Here is a 25869-nt window from a genome sequence, read left to right on the forward strand (position 1 = left end):
AGACACGTTCCGTCACTCGGAGTACGAAATGCCCCTCGTTTCCCGTGCTCGGGCTAACTCCTATCCCCAACACGATGCAATATGCATGACATGCATGAAATGCAACTAAGATACAACCTATCATGCACAATGCTAGGAAATGGCATACACGATGCACGAGATAACATGGCATACACAATGCGCTAACATACGGCCTAGCATACACAATGCTATGAAAGGAAATGGCATACACAATGCAATATGGGCTTACACCAACGTGAGTGGACCTCAGCCGCACTCATATAGGATGCCATACGATGAAAATGAGACAACTCGAAATGCGTGCCCACGTGCACGCAAACCGAGGCTCGACCCTAAGGCACCAAATGCCACTCTAACAAGACATGGCAAGGCATGGAATATGGCATACTAGCATGCAAATTTTAGTAGCAAAATATGATGTAAAACGGCCCCAGAACATGGAAACATGGCACCCGATACATGGAATGAGACCCGAAACATGAAATTAGGTACATGGAATGACCTATGGCTATGCAAAGCATGCATTATTCGAACGTGAAGTGTGAAGACAGAATGAAGACAGTCCCAAAACAAGCATATTTACAGTTTTAAGCAAGGCCAAAAAGTGAACACAAATAGGGCTAAGTTAACATGCAAAAATGGCCCCAAAAGAGAGATAATGAAGCAAGTAGCAGCTGCTGGCCCTAAATGGCCAAGAGCCCTTCAACAAAGTTGAATAGGGGCTGAAAACATGGTATTTTACAATTAGTGATCAAACTCAAAATAGTGCACATGCAAGCTTAAAATACTATTCAAAATAAGTCCTAAAGAGAGGTTTAAACACAAAGAGCAAAAAGGGAGCTTCAAACAGCAAAAGTACCTTGATAAAACATGAAGAGGGGGTCAAAATAAGGCTATTTACAGTTTGGACCAGAGCCCAGAAACACAAGCACAAGGGGCTAACAAAACATGCAAAAGTAAGGCCAAAAGAGGGATGAAGAGGCAAGTGACAAAAGGTAGCCTCAAATAGTGAAGAGCCCTTCAACAATGTTGAATAAAGGCTCAAATAAGCCACTTTTCAGTTTATTACCAAGCTCAAAACAATTTACAAATGAGCCTAAAATACTATGCAAGAAAGAGGCATACAAGAGAGATAAAGAAGCAAGTGGTAGCTAGAGACCTTAAACATGGAAGGACCCTTAATCAATCATGAAAAAGACATCAAAACATGACTATTTTCAGTTAGGGTCAGAGCCAAAAAATGTAAGCAAGTGTGGCTTAGATATAGAACAAAATAAAGCACAAAAGAGGGAGAATGAAGACTCACCCTTGTAGACCAAGCTTCAGCAGCTCTTGGCTTGAGAAAGGGTGCCCCTAAGCTCTGGAAAACCAGCTCCAAGTGTTGGAAAGGATGGTGGTGGTGTGGTGCTATGTGGTGGTGTAGAAAGGGGTGTGGGATTTGAGGGGTTTTGAAGGTTGGAGTGTAGAGAGAGAGAGATACAATGTAGAAGGCTTAGACAAGATTTTCTAACCCCTCAAATGGGAGCTGGAGGGCCTGGATATATAGGCAAAAGAGGGGGAAAAAAGGGGGGGAATGGAATTCAAATTTCTCCCCAAAAGTTGGCCCCCCGGATACAAAATCTGGGGGGAAACAGAGGGCATTTTTGTAAAGTACCTGGAGAAAGGATCATGGCCGGCCGGTTTCCTAGGGTTTAGGTGGCCGGTCGGCCTTCCCCATGGCCAGTCAGCCAAGGGTCAAAAGGGTCAATGAAGGTTAATGGTCAGCCATGCCAAAAAGAGGGCCTCTCATGTGTGCACAACACAACCATGTGGTCAAAAACTAGAGAGAGAAAAGGCCACTTTTAGGAGGGGTTCAAAAGGGTCACACACAATTACTGGCCGGCCATATGATATTGGTGGCCTCCCAGGTGTGTACAACACAAATATGTGGTTTGGGGCAAGAAAAAGTGGCCTTAGGGTGGTCAACATTGGCTTTCAAGTGGGAAAAACGGACGACGGAGGGCGATTGAGGAATAAAACATGGTCGTTAGAACAATTGCTGGCCTCCCACCCTTCTACGACCTTCCTAACAATGAAACAGAGGTCCCTGCAAAAAATGAACTCAAACCGATGCAAAATGGAGGTTCGGGGGCCGAAACGCGCAGCCCGAGGCCCCGAAAACTGACTGTTAGGCACCGGAAGTGGTGTTCGACCACGAAGTTGGTTTTTCGGACCGCAGTGTCCTTCAAAAGGGAGTAAATAAGATGCATGCCAAAAACTGGAGCAAACGGAGGTGGTTAAGCGGTCTCGAACCGAGGCACACGGCCAACGGCTCCGAAAAATCGGAAACCGGACTCCAAACAGGCAAAATGGCCTACGACCAAGAAACGTCGCCTACGGCCACTGAGAGATGATCTATGAGACCTCTCTCTCCCTTCTGGAAGAGAAACAGAGAAAACCGAGCCTGGTTCACGAACCGAGGCAAAGCACGCAAGAGCCCCGAAATCCGGAGGCAAGGCTCGCAACCGAAACTGTGAAACCTCAGAACGAGCACAATATGCAACATCACCCAGCGCTCAATCGGTGACGTCTGAGTCTTAAGGTCGGTCAAAAATGGGGTGTATACAGACACTGCTAATTGTCCAGTAATGTTCATTGGAGCTTACATTGTCCCCACAACCTCAGCATCTAGAAGCAATCTCACCACCTACAAAAGCTGGGCTCCTTGCCGTATTTCAACTGTCCATCACATGAACCAAGAGAAATCTTTCTTTTGATGTAAAAGGATCAATTGAAGGAATTAAATCTTGTTTTTTATGAACTTCAACTCAATATTTGAGCAAATTTTCTGTCATTAAAGCCATTTTTGCATGGTATGAACTAGTTGGTTGGCCAATCACTTATATTAGTGATGGATAGTAAATCAGATCTCCAATTTCAATCTTTTTCACTTATTAGGTGCCAGAGGTTCAAAACATGCCAACTACATTAATGAATTGATCTTCACTGTAACCTTGACTTTCTAATAAATTTTCTTTAGCGTGAAGAACCAAAATATTTTCTGTTTTCATGACATAAGCAACAATATTAAGGACATTGAAGTGGAAATTATGTTCTCTAATGCTATGCTAACAACCTAACCCTATTTTCTAGTCAGTGGATGCTTACTTTAGCAGCATAGCAAGCTGCATTAAAAAGTAGGCCATCATCAGTAATTTGACCCTTCTCCTCTAAACTCGTTTTGATCTGCTTCCATGCCCCAACATAAGTAACGCCATATACTGAAGTCATCATTGTGTGTTTCACTAGTTTCCTATCCATCTGAAAGCTAACAAAGTTAAAGGTCGTTATCTAGAATTCGTCATCTTATAAATATGTATTGTGGTCTAAAACTCAAACATTTCAGGGAAGTGAGGGAGAAGTAAAAGAAAACAACCTGTCCAATTAAGAGCTTGGCCAATAAAACATTTGGACTAGTTACAGGATCCTTATTGTTGTCCCTTACCATGATATCATGAACCCTGCCAGATAAAACTGTTGCTTTTTAAGGGTCATGAATGTAGCGTTAAAATATTAACAACAAAGTAATGCATGAGACAAAAGATCAAAGCCTCCTCTCCCACACCTCCCTTTCCCTTCTCCTTTTTTTATTTGGTTGAGAATGGAGAGGGAAGGATAAGAAAGGGGTTACTAGTTTATGACTTTGCCCAAATATATTTACAAAAGTGCTTTTTCGAGGCAAGAAGGTGATGAAGAAGTTGATTAAGAATAAGGTTTCACCTTCCCTTCCTCTTGTTCGCTGTTGGGTGAAAAGGGTAGGTGGAACCATGGAAACTCTCCCCCACTCTTTTTCCTTCCCTACCTATTTTCCTGCCATCAAATACTAGAAACTCCAAATGTTGTTTAGAGGCCAGAAGTGATGAAGTGTAAGGTTCCTCCTTTGCTTCCACCTGTTTACTATTGGGTGAAAAAGATATGTTGATCCAAAGAAACTTGTGGGTATCTATATTATGATTGGCACATGGCGAGCCCTACAGGTGTCACGTTAGCACCACTCCACATCCACGTGGCAGACCCCGGAGGCACCACAATGAGTATGTCATCACCACTACACATACACGTGGCAGACCTTTGAGGCACCATGATGAGTGTCATCACTACCACACATCCACGTGGTAGACCCCTGAGGCACCACGATGAGTCAAGGTCGTATGCCTGGCCTAACCGGGGGCATGCACACCAGCAAGTATGAAAACAAGGCCACAGCCTACTTTGATAGAGCTGGCTCACCTAGAGCTCTCCATGACCCTTCATAACTCAAGAAATATATTCTCTACCCACGCACCCCAGCTCCATAGCAACGTAGTTGGACTCTTGGCTCACCTATGTTTACTTAGCTACTCAAGATGAGCCCTTGGCTCACCTATGCACTCACCCTCTTAGCTACCTAGGTTGGGAGCAGGACCTAGGCACTCCCCTTGGGATCATTAGAGGATTGTGGATTGGATGCTAAGACCTCAGGATCGTCCAAGGTCGTGTAGTTGTCTCCCTGCAGTGACAACTGCCCTTTTGACCTGGCTTAGAGAAAGGAACGTTGACCTTACACTTACATTTGATGCACATATGATACGCCTCTCAAGATATCATACCTACAGCCGCAGCTCCTATGATGTAACCTTCCCAAGGACCTGAATCATAGGACACAGCTAGTAGGGCTAATATCACCCTCCTATCGAGTCAAGGAGAACTAGCCACCTGTCTTGAGGTTGTTTGGACTCCAATACTCCTGGAGTCTATATAACAGCATCATATGTGCAGCCACAATAACACAACAAAAGCAACAAGAATCATATAACATACACTCAGTGTTCAAGGTCCCTCACTGCCACCCCTTTCCTCTCTAAGCTTGCCTTGGGCTTCTCCTCCTCCATCTCCGGTGATCTTAGGGCATTGAAGTGCCTATCATCTTCCCAGAGATCAACGGCCGATCACCTCTAATCTCTATCACCCACAAAACTCTCCCCTATCTTTTTTTTCCTACCCCTTCTCCTTTCCTTCTATCAAATACTAGAAACTCTCTTCGTCCACCATCTAGAAAAGACAGAAAGGGGAATAAAAAGGAAAAGAGAAATGAGATTTCTCCCTCTTCCTTTCCCTTCCCCTTTCCTCTTCAACTATGAATTTCCACGGAAATGCAAACTATAAGCTATCATAGGGTTTATAATAGCTAAAAGTGAACAATGATTGGATTCTAAGTTCATAATAGATATCATTATACCTTGCAACAATTTCGGAGTAAACATCAGCAGGTTTCTCTCCAGCAACTAAGTTGATAGCAACTGCTCTCAACTGTAAAAACAGAGCCACCATAAAGAAGGCAGAGGATGTGAATGTACTCTAAATCAATTATCAATGCCAAAACTCCACGCAAAATAAATAAATTAATTAATTGATTAATGATAAAATTTGCCAAAAAAAGAATTGAAAGCAGAGGCTACAGCATTAACTCCAAATATGACCACAAAAAATAAATTGAACATAAAATACTAGACAAGACTTGAAGCTTAAATCTATGACATCCATACTCAATTCACCATGGAAATAGAATAAATGTGTACAGCCATTGCATGAACCATAAAAGCAAGCCTCCTAGGCAGATTAAAGAAGAAAACATAAAAGCAAGCTTCCATGGCTGGTGCATCAGGGGCTGCAAATAAATAGAATCTCAAAAAGAGAATTCCACCAAAAACATAGGCTTACTAAACATAAGATTTCAATAGTCTCATAAAAATGACTTTTGCACATGTTTCCCAAGTAATGCATAAAAGAAGAAAACAACGTCAACGATGCAAAGACGATATTATTTTTGAAACAAAAACGAAATTTATTAAGCAAATAGAAAGGGAGACATCATCCAGCAAAGAATGAAACAATATAAGTTCGAACAGAAAACTTACAGCATCTCTTCCCAAGGCTGCATAGTGCTGAAAGCCATTGCATGAACCATCCTAAAAGAAGAAAGTGCAGCATCAAGATCAGGCTAGAAGAAGCCAAATAAGGTGAATGTGTTCTATTCAAAATCCTCTAACTATAAACAAAACCCAGAAGGTACTTAGTTCAGGTACAAGCAAGTAAAACCAATCAATGAAGTAGTTAAGTCCCATCCTACAAATTACAAATACAAATTGGTTGTACAGATCAAAAGTATGACAGAAGATTACAAACAGTGCACAAATAATGGCATACATGTGTCAAAAATATGCAGAGGATGTTACATACGTGTCATGAGAGGAAAATTGCACGGCCAAACCTCAATAGAATCCAAAACATCCAATTTTACAATTGGGAAAAGAAAAGCCCAACTAAAATCTTTCTTACATATTACAAGGGGTGCATGGTTGTCTGCAATTGCGTACTATCTCAATCCAAGGTTTCATTATGCTCTTGATTTAATGCGGTTTATGAGATAAAGAAGGGACTTTATAAGACAATTGAAAGGATGTGCCCCACTCGTGAATTGCTAGAAAAGGTGGACAGGTAACTAGATATGTTTCACAATGTGGAAAACATGTTTGGGATGAAGATGGCCATTCAAATGCGAAGCAAGAAGCAACCTGGTATAAAATTAACTTTCATTTATTTAGGATTCCCATTTGTTTTACTAAAGTAGTGATTAATTTTTGTTAACACTTGATAGTCTTGGGGTGGGCCTCTTTCAAACTCTTGCCATTCGTGTTCTTAGCTACTTGTAGTGCAACAGGATGCAAGAGAAATTGGAGTACATTTGATCAGGTATAAAAAAATATATAAATTAATTTCAATAAATATTTTAGTTTTCAAATGAATAATAAATCCTAATTCAACCCTCCTCCTTTAATAGGTGCATACTAAGTGGAGGAATCAATTGGAACAACAAAGATTTTATGCACTTGTGTTCACAAAGTATAATCTCCAATTAGAAGCAAGACACCAAAAAAGGGCAGAACAAGGGCATGCCTATGATCCTGTTTCTCAATCGGATATGGAATAAGATGATGAGTGGATAACTAAAAACGAAGATCCAACCCTACCTGAGGACACCGCATGGCTAGATATTGACGAATGTTTTCAATTTCAAGCGGGATCAAGTAGCAAAAAGAGGAAGAGAGGTAATATACTTTTACTCTTATTTGTAGGGCCTAGAAATCTCAACAATATAAATAAAGGGAAACAAGTGGTTTAAGCTTAGTTGCACGAAGCGGAAGCGGAGACAGAGGCGGGGGCGAGAGAGCATGGCCACTTAGAAGAGTTGGGAGCGCTTATGTAATATTTTATTGATAATATTTTTAATTTATCTATATAAACTTTTTTTTTTTATTTTTAATTGAAATGTATAAAACATATTTTTTGGGGCTTTATTCAAATATATTAAAGTCATATTATTTTATTTATTTTTATATTTTTTATATATATGTTTGTTTTTTAATGGGCTTTGATTGTAATATAATTTGTATTTAGTATCCAAAATTTTTTAATCTACAAGCTAAGACCAACTATAAGCCCAACGAAGCCCACTGAACTTTTTAAATGAAAGCCCATGACCATCTAGGTCAAAATAAAATATATACTAAGTAAAAAAAAAAAAAAAAAAAAGGATAAATCCAGCAAATAAAGTGAGCAGCTCTGTCGTCTTCTCTCTCTTCGAAGACTGGTCTAATTTGAAGGTTCCTTCAACTTCTCCCTCGGTCTCGTTCGCTTCATCTGTTTTCAGAAGGTATGCCATCTTTCTTCTTCTTCTTCTTCTCCTTCTCCTTCTCCTTCATATTTGATATCAGATTCTTTTTCTTTTCTTCTCTCAGATGGATCTTCAGATCTACTTTTCTTTTTCTTTTTTATTGCTTTTGGAGTTCACCACCGTTTCCATCTAGATAAAAACATGTTTCTCTCACAAAAGAGTCATGTTTCTTCCTAAGAAACACAGCCTGGATGCACGATTGCTGCAACTAGTGGAAGTTGATAATGATTGTGTGTGTCAATTTCTGACCACACTACCAAACTAGTACTCAGTTGTAGAACACCGGCAGCCCGAACAACCTGTCACAGAAAGAAGAGACTCTGGCGGTGGTTCGTCCACCCGGGGGCACTCCGACGATCAAGTCAGCAAAATATCTCTCAAAGATAACCAATAGTGCTTAACTCACTAGACAAAGCATAAAAGACATACCTTAGACCCATGCAGGTGCTTCCCTTTCATGGCCAACATAATCCTAGTCCTAATAGAAGCCTAGCTCTAATAGACTTAGGATTACTGCTAACCTTGGATTCCCAGTAGGATTAGGATAAACTCTCTAAGAGTCTTATCTTTACCCAAACTGAAGTCGTCTCTCATTCTAGGACTCTTGTCCCTTATCCACTTATCCCGGATTCCGATATCTTCGCAGATAACCTCGGCCTAGCCGATCATCTCAGCATCATGACCAGGACACGTGGCACCCCGCTAGCACTTCGGTGACACCTCGGCCACATGTCGTCATTCAAAATTTATGTCCCCACAACTGCCCCCTAGGTTCTATTACCTCAGCATCCTGAGGTGATGGAACCTATATCATTTCTTCCATTTAGCACGTCGGCTAAGCTCGCTTCATCATCTATTGCCGAAGTCAAAACTCATCGGCTCAATATGACTAAGACCTATAGTCTGCTTTCATCAATGCCTTAGAACCAACGACCAAGTTTGTTCATGTTTCTCAGCCAAAACCGTCCTCCTAGTCGAGGTATTTGCTTCATTGAATCAAGAACTCCAAGAGTTTCAACACACGTATGAGCTGGCACGCACAGTATTTCAGCCGTTTTTACCACGCGTATTTTCCCAACTGGACCGTACCTCATACGCGCTATCAAGTTGTATCACTTTTGCGTGCGCTATCTGACAAGCACGTCGTCCAAGGCACCATAATTGCCATTTTGTCGCCATTTCATGCTTTTGATCAGAATCGACTCTCTCTCCATCTTTTCACTTCTGTATCTTCGTTCTTGCTCAAACTTTTTCTCTCAAATCCTTCATTGCTACTTTTGCGAAGCTTTCTGCAACCAGTTTCACTCTCTCCCTCCGGTGAGGCTTTCGTTGCACTTCTTTGCTTACTACCACCGTCTGACACCGGCGTACTTCACACTGGCCTTTTTGCAATCTAAACAATCATTATTCAATATTAGGCTAAAGTGCCTTCTTTCCTTTTCTGAATGCATTCTTTAATTTCTTCTTTTAACGTGGTTATATGTGTCTTCTTTTTACTCTTGTATGATTCTTTGCATGTCTTCAAGATACACCTTAACTGTGCAATCTCATCAGGGTGTAACACCTCAGTTGTACCCACTAATCGGTTTTATCTCAGCTTTGGCTTAACACTTGAAAATATTTTTTACAATATTTTTCACAAGTGTTATTTACAACTCGATACTTCACTCTTAGCAAGACTTCTGTCTTCAAATTTCTTCCAAGTGTTGGCAACATGGTAATCTTGGCAAGTATGTAGATATTTCTTTCAACATAACCTTGGTTTGACTTGAAAATTTTTCTCAAAATTTCAACAAGTTAAACCAATCTTCTTTTAACATAACCTCGGTTAATTCTAACTTGTAAACTTAAATTTCAACAAGCGTTAAACGTGACCTCGGTTTAACTTCAACTTGTAAATTTCAATTTCAACAAGTGTTAAACACATCCTCGGTTTAACTTCAACTTGTAAATTTCAATTTCAACAAATGTTAAACACATCTTCGGTTTAACTTCAACTTGTAAATTTCAATTTCAACAAGCGTTAAACATGACCTCGGTTTAACTTCAACTTGTAAATTTCAATTTCAACAAGTGTTAAACACATCCTCTGTTTAACTTCAACTTGTAAATTTCAATTTCAACAAGCGTTAAACATGACCTCGGTTTAACTTCAACTTGTAAATTTCAATTTCAACAACTGTTAAACACATCATCGGTTTAACTTCAACTTGTAAATTTCAATTTCAACAAGTGTTAAACACATCATCGGTTTAACTTCAACTTGTAAATTTCAATTTCAACAAGCGTTAAACATGACCTCGGTTTAACTTCAACTTGTAAATTTCAATTTCAACAAGTGTTAAACACATCTTCGGTTTAACTTCAACTTGTAAATTTCAATTTCAACAAATGTTAAACATGACCTTGGTTTAACTTCAACTTGTAAACTTAAATTTCAACAAGTGTTTAAACCAATCTTAGCTTGTGAAATTCCAACTCCCAAGCGTCATTCTTCAGCCCTTTCCCCCTTAATGTGAACTTAAGTTCCACTTGGGTTCTTATTAGGCACGTAGCTTTGACCTCGTTGCCAATGTAAGATTCGAAAAAATACTGGCCGAGGTTATTAACCTTGGTCTCTTTACTAAGGCACTTAGCTCCAATCTGTGTCTGATTTTGCCGATATGACAAGTTCAAGTTAACCCAACTTAGTTTAACTCTATTATATACAAGTACAGTTTCTACTCTGCCATATAATAAGTTTAAGGTATTCGTCATGTTTCAATCAGAAACATCGTCATAGGACTGGTCAGTCCTATTGCACAGATTTCAAAAAAACAAACTAGCACTTTATTATTGCTTCAGCCGTTATGCGCCATTGCCGGCAACCTTTCTCAGGCTGAGGTCCCTAACTTTGAACTCTCTTGGGCTGACTTTCTTGTTGTAAGTCCTAGCAAGTTTGTTGCTGGTATGCCCCCAGCAGAATTACTGTTATATCGCACGTTGCAGGTGGATTTCGAAGCATTTCATGCTTTTTTACATAGGCTTCAGTTTTCTTTTGCATGTAAGGCCAACAGAATCCCTACGATATTGCTCTATGGGCGAGGGATCTACCCCATGCATGGTTTCCACATACTCCTTTGTGGACCTTATATAAAAAAAATTTAACTTAGGCCAAGCTCCTCTCTTCTCGGACTTAATCATCTAGGCCGAGATCTTGTCTTTTGGGATCTGGGATCTGAGATCTGGAATCCGGGATCTGCTCACTTGGGTTGAGCTCATGTCTTCTCGTATCTAGTGTTATCTCGGCTTCGCTTCGGCGAACCATTTCTCTTCTCTTGTTTGGACGCCTTTGTCCCCGACGTGTCTTCCTCGGCTCTGGCATACTTTTCTATTCTGGCCATCAGCTCCTCCATGCTTTTCGGCAATATCTTTGCCAGTGATTTTCGAAGCAGGCAGTCATCCTTCAAGCCATTTTTAAACGACATGACCGCCACCTCATAGTTGCATCCTGGTGTTCGGTTGAATACCTCATAATACCTTTTGGCATAGGCCCTAAGGCTTTCATCCTCGCCGATCTTCATAGCCATTAGGGCGTCCACCCTCAATGGTTGTAGCTTGTTTGTCACGAACCTGGCCACAAACATCTCAGCCAGGCCTTCCAAGGTTTTCACAGTTCCTTTCAACAACTTGTGAAACCAGTCCGATGCAATTTCTCCGAAGGATGAGGGGAACACCTTGCAGAACAACGGCTCATTCCTGATATACAACGCCATCGAGTTCAGGTACAAGCCGACGCGAAAGTTGGGGTCCGACTTACCGTCGTAGATCTGGAATTTCAGCATGCTAAACCTCTTCGGGGCTTCGAATTTGTCCAATTCTACCGAGAACGGCGTTCTCAGCTTGACTAGGGAGGTTACCGCGGCATTTTGTTGCTTCCTTTGGAGGTAATCTCTCAAGTCTCCTTTGGTCCGCCCAGGATCTCGGTTATCTCCTGACTTCAGTCTTTTCAGTGCACTGCTCTCAGCTTCGTTGTGAGCCCTTTTCAACCTTTCTCCATTAGTTGTGTTGAAGCACAGCTCCTGCCTTAGAACATGCCGATGTTCTTTGGGGTCTGCTTCCTTGGTGCGATGTGTCCTTTGTGATTCTTTCCTCCTCAACTCTCCTCGCCCGACCTCCCTTGAAGGCCGGTGAGAGTGTTTTTTCGCTCCTGATGTGTTGGGGGGCTACAGGGATTGTTTTCTACCCTCCCTTCTGGGCATTGGCCGTTGGAATCAGCGTGTCCTGCAGTGGGAATGGTGGCTGCATGACGTTGTTTTGCATCATGAAATTGACGACCGATTGCAGGTCTGTCAATTTGTTTGCCATCTCTTTGACCCCTTCGTCCCTCCGCAGGCATCTATCCTTCCATACCTGGAGGTCATCCTCGTTATAATATCCGCTTCGGTCTAATTTCTTTGGCATGTCGCCCTCCTGGCTGACGTCCTTTTCTCCGTGATTCTTATCACGAGTCTCTTTATTGCAGTTGTCTTCTTCGACATCAAGGTCAATGTGTTTCTCGCTCCCAGTAGGGGTGTCATCCCCAACCTTCTCTTTCTGTCCGTCGTTGGCCATCTATTCTTCTTTCTTTCCCACAGACGGCGCCAAATTGTGTCTGTCAATTTTTGACCACACTGCCAAACTAGTACTCAGTTGTAGAACACTGGCAGAATAGATTAAGCCCGAACAACCTGTCACAGAAAGAAGAGACTCCGGCGGTGGTTTATCGACCCGGGGACACTCCGACGATCAAGTCAGTAAAATATCTCTCAAAGATAACCAATAGTGCTTAACTCACTAGGCAAAGCATGAAGGACATACCTTAGACCCATAGAGGTGCCTCCCTTTTATAGCCAACATAATCCTAGTCCTAATAGAAGCCTAGCTCTAATGGACTTAGGATTACTGCTAACCTTAGACTCCCAGTAGGATTAGGATAAACTCTCTAAGAGTCTTAGCTTTACCCAAACTAAAGTCTTCTCTCATTCCAGGACTCTTGTCCCTTATCCGCTTATCCCGGATTCTGGTATCTTCGCAGATAACCTCGGCCTAGCCGAGATCATCTCAGCATCATGACCAGGACACGTGGCACCCCGGCTGGCACTTCGGTGACACCTTAGCCACGTGTCGTCATTCAAAATTTATGTCCCCACAATGATGATGACGATGATGATGATGAAGAGAGACAAAATATTGAGCAAGTAGATGTTTGAAGTGAAGATGATAAATTGATGGATGTTCTTGATGATGGCATGACTGATATTTAGAAATTAGAAGTTCAATAGTCTGTGGTGTTGTATGCCACTATGCCTAATGATGTCATTTTGGATTTTGAATTTTGTCAAAAGCTAGTTTTTGAAGCTTTAACTTTGATCTATAAACTTTTGGAGCTTCCTCATAAATCAATAAAACAATGATGCATGAAATTTATAGCAGATCGTTATTTTTTTCAGTTTAAGCACTATATTTGTGATTTTATATGTATATATATTTTTATAAAAAAATATGAACAGCAGCCAAAGACTTTTAAATGAGAGTAATCCGGGATGCTTCCAGCAAGAACTTACACGGTATGCAATTGATCAAGTATGTTACAGTCAACACAGCTTTTGTGCAAACGAGGTACATTCATCATAAGATTCACGGTTCAGTTTTTTAGAAATACGATTCACAATTTGATTCACAATTTGACAACCATTGCGAGGGTGTAAATAAAGGACAAATTACTCTTTCTTTTTCCTTTATATCTTACTGGTTATTATGTTGATCAATTCTCTTTTCTATAACCAATTGATGTCTTCGCATGAGCGCAACTTAATGGCTACTACAGAGTGGATACCTGGTTTATACACCATCACCTATTTCGGATCGGTTACCTCTTAGTTCATTGCACCAGGACCTTTACGAACCTTGGAGCAGAGGGGAATTGGAAGCGAACCTTCTTGCATCTCTGTATCTCTTTTGTTTATACCAAACAATACAAGGAAAGCTCATTGGAGTATCTTTTTAAATGAGTTCCAAATTTTGACCATTGTTAACATGAAACTCTCTTTGAAAGAAGAGACTCATTTTAGGAATGGAGACAAAACTCTAGTGAAATTCATTCCCTAGGAAATATTTCCAAAACATTTCAGGAACTTGTCAGAAACTTGGAAACTTCCTAGAAACACGCTTTTCATAATTTATAGTTTTTCAACTATTTTTTCATGTTCATATAGTTTCAACAATAATATGTAGTAGTTCTCATAAATTTCTCTAAATATTAGTTAACTAACATCAACCGTTTAATTGATAATGAAAGTATTCTAATGCATTATATTACCATTTTAAGATCCCTAATAAATTTAAGGGTAATTACACTGACCTCCCTGAGATGCTAATTCCAGATTTCTTCCTCATGGTTTCTAAAATAACCCTGACCTCCCTGTCAATCTTGTCTCCCTAACACCATTAGAAAAGGGCGGTTTTTACTTATTTAGCCCTACAATGAATTGAGACATTTTCTCCATTTGATCTGTAACGAAACAATATTATAACCTAACCACAATACTCTCTATTTGCAAAACCAAACGACACAAGAATTTTACAACAAAACACAAACAATGCACTCAACTTCACTGCCATTATCTTAACCACCAGTACCACCTCATCTTCATCATTACCCCCCTGTCTTGCCTCCCCTTCCCTACAACCATCCCCTACCGTCTCCCACCCACTTTTGTGACCACCATCGCCACCAACTACCACCAGTTATCTCCTACCTAATCATCAACCACCACAACCATTAGCTACTAACCACCACCACAATCTCTTTCAAGAAAAATGCAACTCCTTCAACCCTAACCGTGAAACCCTCCACCCACCCCCACAAGAGTCAAATCGAGTAGTGAGTTGAGATGGATCTGATGGTGATAATCAACATCATTGGTGTGCAATTCCACTAGGTCGACAATGATGGTCAACACGTTGGGTCAATGGTTGGCTAAGACCAACATGATTATTTTTTTATTTTTTTATTTTTTTGGAACAAGCAACAATACAATTTTATTCATAACAAAAGTAATAAACGAGTGGAGGGCACGAAGTCCTCATACAATGACTAAGGATCAAAGCATTAATCCAACCAGTAAAAACGGAAAAACTAAACAGAAAACATTCCACCATTAAGGATGACAAACAGCAACCCAATCCCTAGAAATAAAAAATAGGGAAATTCCTTTAAAAGGGGAAGCCACACAAGCCCAAATTGAAGCCAAATGCCTCGCCTTATCCCAACATGCCAAATGCCTCACGGACACCTCTCTGAAGATAGCGTACGGGTGTCCGACACATGTCGGACACAGACACGCATTAGACACGTGGTGGACATGTGTTCGACACTCTATAAGAGGTGTCCCCTTTTTTATAAAAAAAAATTTAGTCGGACACGTTTGAGACATGCTTGGACAAGTTCGGGACATGATTCTGAACAAAACTTTAACTTATTGGTCGGCAAAGAGAGAGAAGAGAAAGAAGGTGAAGAAGAACTTGAACATGTTGAAGACTTCGTGTATGAGCAGTTGGATTAATGCTTTGATCCTTTGATCCCTCTTTAAATAATAAATAAATAAAATTATATATATTAAACGTCTCCCCAATGTGTCGTGTCTCTCATTTTTTTAAAATTTACGTGTCCGTGTCGTGGCCCATGTCTGTGTCCATGCTTCATTGCTCACCGACATGTTGGGTCAACAATAATGATCAAACACCCACAATCGCTACAATTTAATGGAGATCTAGACATTTTCGATCAATATGGTCCTTTCCAATGAGGGACTCAAGATGATTTTGAAAGGGGATGATGGACGAAGGGTGGGAAGGGGAACAAGAAAGGGGTTTGTTGTGGACAGTAGAAGGTTGGAGAAGAATGATGGAGAGAGAGAGGAGGAGGAGGAAGAAAGAGGGATTCCATAAGGGTAGGAGGTGGGGTTATGCATCAGTGTAATTTACCTAAATTTAATTATGCATGTCTTGTATGTTCTTATATCACGTAGTGTTTTCCATTACACATAATTATTTTGGACCACGTTTCTGTTTCCTGCTTATGTTTCCTGTATTGGAACTATGCTTTTGACTAATAACATTTTGAGAGATTCAAATACATTAGTTTCAATCAATTCCTCAACCGCCATGTAAACTATTTGGCCCACCTGTAGACACCCCATTTTTGACCGACCTTAAAGACTCAGACGTCACCAATTGAGTGCTCGGTGATGTTGCAATTTGTGCTTGTTCTGAGGTTTTAAAGTCTCAGCTATGAGCCTTGCCTCTAGACTTCGGAGCTCTTTTGTGCTTTGCCTCGGTTGGCGAATCGGGTCCTGTTTTCTCTGTTTTCTTTTCCCAAAGGAAGGGAGAGGTCTCGTAGACCATCTCTCAGTGGCCGTAGGCTATGTTTCGTGGTCGTAGGCCATTTTTCCCGTTTGGAGCCCGGTTTTCGATTTTCAGAGCCGTCGGTCGTGTGCCTCGGTTTGGGACCGCTTAACTACCTCCATTTGCTCCAGTTTTTGGCACACACCTTATTTCCTCCCTTTAGGGGAACACTGTGGCCCTAGAGACCACCTTCGTGGTCATACGCCACTTTTGGTGCCTAACAACCTGTTTTCGGGGCCCCAAACCGCGCGTTTTGGCCCCCGAACCTTCGTTTTGCATCCGTTTTGGTCCAATTTTGGTAGAGACCTTATTTTCATTGTTAGGGAGGTGGTAGGATGGTGGCCGGCCACCTCTTTCCCTGAAAAGCCAGTTTTCTCATTTTCTCTCTCCAAAAGCCGATTTTTCTGACAGAAAGCTTGTTTTTCTCACTTTTGAGCCACATTTTCTGGTTTTTCATACCACCATTGTGTTGTGCTCATCTGGGAGGCCACCAATATGGGTAGGCCGGCCAGAAATTCATCTTGACCCTTTTGAACCTTGCTTAAAAGCTAGTTTTTCTCTCTCTTGGGTCACTTTTTCTGGTTTTTCTCTACACAGCTGTATTCTACTCATCTGGGCGGCCACCTTTCTGGGTAGGCCAACCAGCAATTTTTGTTGTCCCTTTTGACCCCTGGTCGGCCGACCAGGGGGGGTGGCCGGCCGGCCACTTGAACTGGCCGGCCTGCTTCTTGCTTTTTGCTTTTTCTGAGTGTAATCCAACTGTGCCAGCTGGAAGCCATTTGGTGCATCCTCCATACATGTATGGAGGATACTTGGGACCTTTTTGGATATTTTGGAGCCTCTCTATAAAGGAGAGGCTTGGCTTCATATGAGCTAGTTGAACAAAATTGCTTAAGGCTTATAACCTCCCTCCTCCATTGTCACTATTCTAAACTCCAAAACCCTCATTTTCTTGGTCCATTTGCACTACAACCCTTAGCACCACACCTCCATCATCCATTCCAGCACCTTGAAAGTCATTTGCAGAGGTTGAAAGCTCACCAACTTAGTCTAAAAGCTGTTGGAGGTCGGCTCTTCAAGGGTGAGTGTCTAAATCCCTTAAACTTGCATTTTTTTTCTTCATTACTTAGCTTCACTTGCAAGTATTTATGGGCTTTGTCATAAACTAGAAAGTGTCATATTTTGAGCTCCTCTTCAACTTTGTTTAAGGACACTTTACTGTTTGAGATCATCTACTTCCCCTTACCCTCTATCTCTCTTTTAGGGCTATTTTTGCATCATACTTTAGCCTTACTTGTGGACATTTTTGAGATTTTCTATAAACTGGAAAAAGTCTTGTTTTGACATCCTATTCAAGTTTTGTTAAGGTCCCATTTCTATTTGGGGTCATCTTCCCCCTATGCATGCTTCATCCCTTCATGATTAAGGCTATGCATTAGAGCACTTGCATTAGCCATGGTTTGGTCTCTTAGCCACTGAAATCTAGTGGATTTTTAGTGGCTTAGATGCATTTTTTAGGGCCAAAATTAGAGGGGGGTGACCCCCTCTCTCCTTGTCTTGTTTGGGGGTCTTTTGGGCCTTCCAAAGGGACCCTATTTTGCATGCATCGAAGTCATGTTTCAGGCCTCATTCTGTGAGTTTTGGGGTCTTCCTTGGCTCTTTCCAAGGCCCTTTTGGCCGTATTTTATACCTACAATGCATGTGTAGAGCAATCCCATCCAAGGCTCTTCAAGGGGGGCCTTTCTCTGCATGTTTCCTAGACTGATTTCAGGGCCTATTTTGTGAGTTTTAGGGTTGTCATAACTCATTTCCAGAGTTGATTTGGTCATGCTAAGTGTCTATCTTATATGTGCTTAACAACCCCTTGAATGGCCTTCCAAAGAAGTTCCTCATTTTTGCATGCATTGGCTGCATTTCAGTGATTATTTGGGCACATTTTGGCATGTTTTATTCACTGTTTTTAGCTGGCTTGATGAGTTCTCATTCGCTTCATATACATGCCATGTAAATCATGCTTGCTAGCCAATGTTGCATGCTATTTTGGTCCATCATGTTAGCATCTTTTGGCCATGCTCTAAACTAGAAATGTGTATGTTTTGGGACTTCCTTGGCTCTGTCTTTAGACTTCATGATCAAATAATGCTTGCTTTGTATACTTGTGGTTCAATGCATTGGACTAGTTTTAAGTTTCGGGGCTTATTCCATGCATCGGGTGCCATATTTCCATGTTTCGGGACCATTTAGCATTATGTTTCAGTGCTGAAAATTACATGTTTGAATGCCATGCTTCATCCTTGCCATGTTTTGGTAGAGTGGAATTCAACGCCTTAGGTTCGGTCCTCGGTTTGCGTGCATGTGTGCACGCATTTCGGTCATCTCATTTTCATCTTATGGCCACTGATGCGAGTGTGGCTGAGGTCCACTCATGTTGGTGTAAGTCCATCGTGCATTGTGTATGCCACTTCATAGCATTGCATATGCTAGGTTGTATGTTAGTCGCATTGTGTATGCCATTTCATAGCATTGCGTATGCTAGGTTGTATGTTAGTCGCATTGTGTATGCCATCTCATTTGCATTGTGTTTGGGATAAGAGTTAACCCGAGCACGGGAAACGAGGGATGTTTCGTACTCCGAGTGACGGAACGTGTCTCAATTCCCTGTCGCCGACACTCCGGATCACCCATGATGGAGTTTAGGTCTTGTTGTGTTTTTATGTACATTCATCTCATATTAAGTCGTGCAATTCGACTCCTCGGCCATCATGCATCGATATGCGTGATTGGTGGCACGAGGATCGAGGACTACACTCCCTGAAGTGTAGTCATGCATACATATGTGAAATACTTTGCCATGCCCCTTTGTTGCTCTCTGTTGTAGTAAATCAGAAATCAGTGGCCTTCTGGAGCGTTGCGCAATATTCCGAAAACAATTGCAAACAGAGGCAAACTGGGGCATTGTAATGGATTTCTACGCAAGGCAACTCGAGCATGCATTATTCATCATTTGGAACAGAGCTGAGGCGGTCCATGGATTTGCGTGCCAATTTACCTGCTTTCCTAGATTAATTTGTTAATTAATAAGGATTCTGTACTATTTATTCGGACTGTATTATTCATTTGGACTGTATTATTCTTTCGGACCCTCCGAGCGAGTGCAATGTTGTAATAAGTGTGCATGCGTGTGATGTATGTCTTCCAACCCCACGTCTTTCTCCCTTTTATTTACCAGCTTATGATGTTTAGATTACGGCATGTTTCAATTAGCATACAGTATGATAGCATGTTTGCATCATTCATCTGTCTTGCATGCACCGGGCTCGGCGCATCATACTAACTGCATTGTATTTCAATTCCGAGTTGAATACTTGTTAGTTGTAGCATGTCATATGCCATCTTTAGAATAGCTGAGCCTATCTTAGGTGCAATTTTGCATGTGTTGCATTAGGCATTTCTGTATAATTAGGATCATGCATGGATTTCTAACATAGCTTCTGTTTTGGCTTGGAGTACTCGGTAAGCTGTATGCTTTAGCATCCTTACATGTGTGTGAGTGACTGCCATGATAGCATGCTTACCATGAGGCTAATTGCTTATGTGATATAACTGCCTGAATGCCTGTGGGTGAAGGTTGGGTTATTTAGATTGGAACAATTCATCAATTGCGAGTTTTAAGCCCACTAGATTGTGGCAAATCATCTTGTTTTCTAAGCCCACCTGAGGGTGGCAAATTCACATTTTAGCCTACTTGCGAGTAGCAAACCGTTTTCAAAACAAACATGAGATGTGTTGTTCCAATTCAGGCAACCCGGTCTATATTTGTATGCAGTGCGCATCACATAGTAAATCTAGGCTAATAACCGGAATAAGAACGCATAATGTTTTCAAAAATCGATATCATGGTTAGTAGAGGCCGATCTTTGATTGGGCGAGTGGGGGTGCTCACGAAGTGACCTTCCCCAATCGTACCCAAGTTCCCGAGCCGAGGCAACTTTGGTGATGACGGACACTTGGCCTTAGGCAACGAGTCAGGGTTTCCTAAATTTTCCAAAAATAAAATATTTAGGTGGCGACTCTGTATCTGGCAAAGCAGTCCATGTTTGGCACTTCTTTCAAAAAAATCTGTTTTAAAAAACAATTTGCCGGATTTGGACTCTTTGATTATTCATCGGTCTTGCATTGCACTCTGCGAGATTAAATACAGGACCGTGACATTGAGTCCTGAACTGTAGTGACCCCAAATGAACAACACGGGATTTCCCTCCCGGGACGTTCGGGGACGTCTACACCACACCAAGAAAGCATATCCAATTACTAGATCTGAGTTACATGATTTCAAACCAGGACCCAAGTTCTTCAAGTGATGGAGATTGGAGACATCTCAATTTAGAGGTAAAATGCATCTCAATAAAATGGAGATTAGTAACAAAGGGAATAAGCAAAATATAAGATATTTCTTTGTAAGTAAAATTTGATGAGCACAAAAGGGGTGATATACAGGTGATTTGCTTTCAAGATCTACTCAAGTACAACAATAAAGCATATATGGATGTAAATGAGACCCTAAACTCAGGCTAGTATGCAGAAAATAGTTATTATATATCTTTCAATAGGTTTGGGATTACAACAAGGTAAGCTGAATGTATAATTAGCATTACTCTTACAAATGCAATTGCTAAAAATGTTTCCTAGTAAATAAAGCATACTTAGAGAAATTTACAAAAGATATTTTCAGCTTGCATAAGTTGATAGATGTTCTTTTATGATTCCAAGGCATCCAAAAACATTTACCTGATGAATAGGCAGGTGGGAGATGACAGTATACGGCGATGAGCTTTTTAAGGCTTCTGACAGATTAATACAAGTTGCCAAACATTGAAAAGGATCTTCAGCAGTTAACCACCACCGATTTCCATGAAGAGGGTTGTCTGCTGAATCCAATACATCATCCAGATGGCTTTCCACAAACGCTAGGCGTCCATCGTATGAAAGCTTTTCAACACCACCTGCATATAGGTTTGCTAAATGTATCTTCAACCAACGTAAACCAGACTTCCCTAATGGTCGCCCTTCTACAAACTAAAGAACTCCTCGACAGAGATCAGAACTCAGATGGTTCAAATGCGGATACATACGGTAAGCCCGGCCCCAGAAATCCAGATTGTGGGGATAGTAAAACCCTTCCTCACGTTTCATTTTCCGAGCCACCTGTTTCAAAATAAGGCCCATTCATAATCCACTCCAATACAATGAAACCTTAAACATATGGTCTGAATACAGTTCTTGAGTTTCTCATAAAGTACATTTTGTGCAATTCATTTTTTACAGTGCAAGTTCAAAGAAACATAATAAAGCAATACGATATTTACTTTTTTTTGAAAGAAAGAAATCATACAAAAAGCTTAAGTTCAATATCACATCGTTGAGAATGCAACTCTTGGTTGATTTTTTTTGCCTTTCTCACACTCCATTTCCATTTTTTTATTTCTGTTAAATCCTCTGATTGTGGCCTCTCAGGTATGGGAACCTGCAAATGAATGAAAAGCAGTGCCAGATTGATTACTTAAGGTACAGCTACAGAAAACAAAATCTAACATATCAAGTTGTATAAGTAGTCTACCAATGATAACCATAATGATTGGATGATTTTTTTTGTTTTTTTTTTGATAAATATAATGATTGGATGATCCTTTCGCATGGCCATTAAAAATGACAAACATTGTAGGGGAAATTTTAGGAGTATAATCGAAAGGATTTTCCAATCACATTACAAGTTGTTTCCCATGGATAACAGAGAAGCAAGAACTATCAAGTTTCTCTATAGTGACAAATTGACAACCACCTTGCTATCAATGGTAGACCACTCTTACAAGAATATTATCACTAAATGCACCATACAAACATCCACACTGAATGGGAAGTTGTTTGCTTAAAGAAAAAATTTCAGGGTGCACTCACATCTTTGCGATCAACCAGGCCTCCAATGTTGCCACCTCCAGACCAAATGCTCTCCACCACACTCAGAACTCTTCGGTTAACTCTCCATTTGGCATTTCCTAGTGTGTCCAGGGCCTGAACATGTGCAATTTTAAAGCAATATGGTTGTGATCTAACTTCACACATAGGACAAACATTAATGCTTTGGAGAAATATAAGGAAAAAATAATATATCAGACCTATAGCTTTTACCTCATATACTTTCAGCATTTGTTTCACAGCAACTTTCTTAACAGCATCTTGTTGCTGCCTCGATCCATGAGTTCGCATGAGATAAGAAGGTAAGAAAAAGTACCCGCCTTTGTCATACCTGAAAGGAGTCGTATAAGTGTAGCAAGCCCGCGGGGGACCTCGCCACAGCTCGGACTCGACTTTCGTAGTCACGGTTCTAAATCTGAACCAAAGAGTCCAAATCCGGCAAATCGTTGTTAGAAAAACAGATTTTTGAAAGAAGTGCCAAACATGGACTGCTTTGCCAGATACAGAGTCGCCACCTAAATATTTTATTTTGGGAAATTTAGGAAACCCTGACTCGGTGCCAAAAGGCCACGTGTCCGTCATCACCAAAGTTGCCTCGGCTCGGGAACTTGGGTACGATTGGGGAAGGTCACTTCGTGAGCACCCCCGCTCGCCCGGTCATAGACCGGCCTCTACTAACCATGATATCAATTTTTGAAAACTTTGTGTGTCCTTATTCCGGTTATTAGCCTAGGTTACTATGTGATGCGCACAGCATATAAGTATAGACTGGATCGTCTGAATTGGAACAAAACATTTCATGTTTACTTTTGAAAATGGTTTGCTACCCGCAGGTAGGCTTGAAACATTTGATGATTTATTCCAATTCAGATAGCCCAACCTTCACCCACAGGCATTCAGGCAGTTATATCAGATAAGCACATAGCCTCATGGTAAGCATGCTATTCATGGCAGCACTCACACGCATGCAAGGATGCTAAAGCATAAAGCTTACCGAGTACTCCAAGCCAAAATAGAAACTCATTAGAAATCATGCATGAATCCTAAGTATATAGAAATACCTAATGCAACACATGCAAAATGCAACTATAGCAGGCTCGGCTATTCTAAACATGGCATATGGAATGTTACAACTATCATGTATTCAACTTGGAATTGAAAATACGATGCAGTTAGTATGATGCGCCGAGCCCGGTGCATGCAATACAGATGAATGAAATGCAAACATGCTGTCATACTATATGCTAATTGAAATATGCCCTAATCTAACCATCATAAGCGGGTAAATAAAAGGGAGAAAGACGTGGGGTTGGAAGACATACATCACACACACGCACACTTATTACAGTTGTGCCCTCACTCGGAGGGTCCGAATAAATATACAGTCCCAAATAAAAGAATATTACAGTCCAAATATTACAGTCCGAATAATATACAAATTCCTAATTAATTAACAAATTAACTAAGAAAGTAAATAAAACTGGCATGCAAGCCAGGGACTGCCTTGCTTCTGATGGATGATGCATGTCCGGCTGCTTTGCGCGGAAATCCACCGGGATGCCCCGATTAGCCTCTGTTTTACAATTATTCTTGAAAAGCGTGCCAAGTCCCGGAAAGTTGCTGATTCCTGATTTTGCTGCAACAGAGAGCAAGAAAGGGGCATAGCAATGTATTTTCACAAATATATGCATACCTCGATCCTCGTGCCACCAATCACGCATACCGAGGCATGATGGCCGAGGAATCGAAATGCACAATTTAATGTAGGATGACTGCACATGAAAACACAATAAAACCTAACTCCATCATGGGTAATCCGGAGTGTTGGTGACTGGGGAATTGAGACACATTCCGTCACTCGGAGTACGAAATGTACCTCGTTTCCCGTGCCCGGGCTAACTCCTATTCCGGACACGATGCAATATGCATGATATGCATGAAATGCAACTAAGATACAATCCTAGCATACACAATGCTATGGAATGACATGCCTCGAAATGCGTGCACACAGGCACGCAAACCGAGAAAATGGCAGAATGTGATCTAAGATACAACCTAGTATGCACTATGCTGTGAAAATGATATGCCTCGAAATGCGTGCACACGGGCGCGCAAACCGAGGCGACGGTATATGCAATGCAAGTGTCTAAAATGGCATGAAAAAGGTAACATGGACTTATACTAACATGAGGGAGCCTCAGCCACACTCACATAGGATGCCGACTGATGAAAATGAAGTGCCTCGAAATGCGTGCACACGGACACGCAAACTGAGGCAATGGCATACGCAATGCAAATGACATGAAAACATGATATGGGCTTATACCAACATGAGTGAGCCTCAGCCACACTCACATAGGATGCCGACGGATAAAAAATGAAGTGCCTCGAAATGCGTGCACACGAGCACGCAAACCGAGGCATTGGCAGAATGCGATGAAATGACATGAAAACATGATATGGGCTTATACTAACACGAGTGAGCCTCAACCACACTCACATAGGATGCCGACGAATAAAAAAATGAAGTGCCTCGAAATGCGTGCACACGGGCATGCAAACCGAGGCACTGGCAGAATGCGATGAAATGACATGAAAACATGATATGGGCTTATACTAACACGAGTGAGCCTCAGCCACACTCACATAGGATGCCGATGGATGAAAAATGAAGTGCCTCGAAATGCGTGCACACTGGCACGCAAACCGAGGCGATGGCAGAATGCGATGAAATGACATGAAAACATGATATGGGCTTATACTAACACGAGTGAACCTCAGCCACACTCACATAGGATGCCGATGGATAAAAAATGAAGTGCCTCGAAATGCGTGCACACGGGCACGCAAACTGAGGCGATGGCAGAATGCGATGAAATGACATGAAATGGATATGGGCTTATACTAACACGAGTGAGCCTCAGCCACACTCACATAGGATGCCAACGGATAAAAAATGAAGTGCCTCGAAATGCGTGCACACGGGCACGCAAACCGAGGCGATGGCAGAATGCGATGAAATGACATGAAAACATGATATGGGCTTATACCAACACGAGTGAGCCTCAGCCACACTCACATAGGATGCCGACGGATAAAAAAATGAAGTGCCTCGAAATGCGTGCACACGGGCACGCAAACCGAGGCGATGGCAGAATGCGATGAAATGACATGAAATGGATAGAAATCATTCTAATGGAATTTCAGCACTAAAATATGGGGGAAAGCAGTCCCGAAATGAGGCGAAATGACACGAAATGCATGGAATTGTCCCGAAATGCAAATTTAGGCACCCGAAATGGCCTATAGCTATGCCAAACATGCACAATATGGACATGCAATGCAAAGACAGAAGCTAGGCAGTCCCAAAAAAGGCATTTTCACAGTTATAAACATGGCCAAACAGCAAGCATAAGTAGGGGAAAAATGGCATGCAAGAATAGGGGCCAAGAGAGGGGTAATGAAGCAAGTGGTATAAGCAAAATCCAAACTGAAAAACTTCCTTCTACAACATTAAAGAGGGACCAAAAATATGAATGTTTACAGTATATGGAAAGCCTCGAATCAATATACAAACATGCTAAAAAAAGGCACAAGATTGAGGCTCAAAAGGTACTATAACATGAAGTATACAAAATAATCACCAAACAGAAAAAAAATGTTAATGAAACATGAAGTATAGGCCAAAATAAGAC

The 25869-nt window shown here is 41.3% G+C and overlaps 1 pseudogene across 1 annotated transcript in view; it reads right to left on the bottom strand.

The window, feature by feature from the left end:
* Positions 1-25869, bottom strand: part of LOC114319380 (DNA-directed RNA polymerase 3, chloroplastic-like) — a 267942-nt pseudogene that overhangs the window by 208867 nt on the left and 33206 nt on the right. Inside the window, exons 7-14 of the transcript XR_014357690.1 lie at positions 22388-22505; positions 22157-22270; positions 21594-21725; positions 20990-21406; positions 5958-6008; positions 5279-5349; positions 3437-3521; positions 3169-3321 (exon numbers count right to left, since the gene is read on the bottom strand). The product of XR_014357690.1 is annotated as a DNA-directed RNA polymerase 3, chloroplastic-like (transcript). The remainder of the gene's footprint in view (positions 1-3168; positions 3322-3436; positions 3522-5278; positions 5350-5957; positions 6009-20989; positions 21407-21593; positions 21726-22156; positions 22271-22387; positions 22506-25869) is intronic.

The sequence above is a fragment of the Camellia sinensis genome, unplaced genomic scaffold (assembly GCF_055761805.1).
Source record: "Camellia sinensis isolate YWXY unplaced genomic scaffold, ASM5576180v1 Unanchor10, whole genome shotgun sequence".
Classification (NCBI taxonomy): Eukaryota; Viridiplantae; Streptophyta; class Magnoliopsida; order Ericales; family Theaceae; genus Camellia; species Camellia sinensis.